Consider the following 2,118-nt stretch of genomic DNA (forward strand, 5'->3'; position numbering starts at 1 on the left):
TGCTCGGCTTCAAGTTTCTCTTTCTTCATTTTACTCGGGTAAGGAAGTGGTGGTTGGTATGGTTTAACATAAGGTTTAGCCTTAACTGTGTTATCTTCATTAACCTTTTCAACTACCGGTTCTTTTTCCTTATCTTGTTCAGGTTGTGGTTCTTGTGGAGTAGGAATAGCTTCATCAGAAGTTACAGGTATTTCAGGTGGTTTAAGTGTTGTACCACTTCTTGTGGTAATGGCTTTAGCTGTTTCATTCCGGGGGTTAGCATTTGTATCACTAGGTAAACTTCCCAGTTTTCTTTCACCTATTAACCTTGCTAGGTTACTTACTTCTTGTTCTAAGTTTTGAATAGAAGCTTGTTGATTTCTAAATGCTTGAGCATTTTGTTCATTAGTTTGTTTCTGATATGTGAAAAACTGCGTTTGAGTTTCAACTAGCTTCATCATCATATCTTCTAAATTCAGCTTTTTATCATCGGGTTGTGGTGGTTTGTTTTGAAAATTAGGTCTTTGCTGGTTGTAAGTATTGTTAGATACTTGTTGATTGCTAGGACCTTGTTGGTTGTTGTATAGAATATTTCGGTTATAATTCTGATTTTGATTGTAAATCGGTCTTGGCGGTTGATAATTATTCTGATAATTATTTTCAGGCCTTTGGTTTATGTATGAAATATTCTCTCTTTGTTCCATTGTTAATTCAATACTAAGACAATCTTTTGTCAAATGTGGTCCTCCACACTGCTCACAACTAATTCGTATTGAGTGAATATCCTTAGTCATCTTTTCCATTCGTCTCTCGACAGCATCTATCTTTGCGGAAATGGAATCTAAGTCATGGCTAGAATCGACTCTAGCTGCTTTAGATGATCTAACGATATCTTTTTCTTGGTGCCACTCATGTGAGTGGGAAGCAGTGTTATCAATAATTTTGTAAGCATCAGTTTCGATTTTCTTCATAATAGAACCACCAGCTGCTATATCGATGTCTTTCCTTGTAGTGATGTCGCATCCTTGGTAGAATATTTGTACTATTTGACAGGTGTCTAAACCATGTTGCGGACATCCTCTTAATAACTTTCCAAATCTTGTCCACGCCTCATATAGAGTTTCATTTAGTTTCTGTGTAAACCTAACAATTTCTCCTTGAAGTCTTACGGCTTTAGATGCCGGAAAGAATTGTTTAAGAAATTTTTCAACTAAAACGTCCCATGTATCAATCGCCCCTTCAGGTAAAGATTCCAACCAATCTTTGGCTTCTCCCTTTAAAGTCCAGTGAAATAACATGAGATATATCTGTTCATCCTCCACTTCTCGGATTTTAAATAGAGTGCAGATCCTATTAAAGGTACGTAGAAGTTCATTTGGATCTTCCTTCAATGCACCACTAAATTGGCATTGATTAGTCACCATGTGTAGAATTTGTCCTTTGATTTCATAATCTGGCGCATTAATGTCTGGATGAGTAATTGCGTGACCTTGGCCAGTGCGTTTAGCTCTCATTCGGTCTTCCATACTTAAAGGTTCTAGATTCTCCATAATTGAATTTGTTGAATCGGAATCACTAGAGGATTCTGATTTAATGGTTCGTTCCTCAACAATCTCTGTTTGAATGATTGGTGGTTCCGGAGGAAAATTTAATGGTTCAGGATCTATGAATCGTCCCTGAATATTCTCCGGATTCTCAATTGTGAGGTCGGGTTCAAAAAATGGATTATCGGAAATTTGAATTGGAGTACTTGGTCGACTGGATGACGATTCTAAAGAAAAATCAACGGCGGTAATATTTGCTAAATGTCTTGATCTAGTTACAGGTGGTGAACGTACAAAAGGTGGTGAACGTCTTGCTCGGTGCATTCACTGAATATCCTATTAGTTTTTAAAAAGGAAAGAAAAATTATATAAGTTATCCAATTAATAGACTTTTCTGATTTTGCCCACGTTTCGAATAGCCAAAAGATGCAGCAGAGGGGCAGGATTCATTTGGTCTCAATATAATTGAGGACTGTTTGGCTCCAATAACCCGGTCCACGTACAAATCCAACTATTACTACGAACCAGAAAATTTTGATGTCTATCAATTTAACCACTTAAAATAAATTTTCGTAATTTTAAGAAATTTAGATAA

General features: G+C 36.5%; 1 non-coding gene across 1 annotated transcript; it reads left to right on the forward strand.

Annotated features, from left to right (window-relative positions):
* The first annotated feature begins 1,038 nt into the window (after positions 1–1,038).
* On the forward strand, positions 1,039–1,145 carry LOC139850780 (small nucleolar RNA R71). Its single transcript, XR_011760161.1, has one exon. It is a non-coding gene; the product is annotated as a small nucleolar RNA R71 (small nucleolar RNA).
* The last annotated feature ends 973 nt before the right edge of the window (positions 1,146–2,118 follow it).

The sequence above is a fragment of the Rutidosis leptorrhynchoides genome, chromosome 5 (assembly GCF_046630445.1).
Source record: "Rutidosis leptorrhynchoides isolate AG116_Rl617_1_P2 chromosome 5, CSIRO_AGI_Rlap_v1, whole genome shotgun sequence".
In the NCBI taxonomy this organism is placed as follows: Eukaryota; Viridiplantae; Streptophyta; class Magnoliopsida; order Asterales; family Asteraceae; genus Rutidosis; species Rutidosis leptorrhynchoides.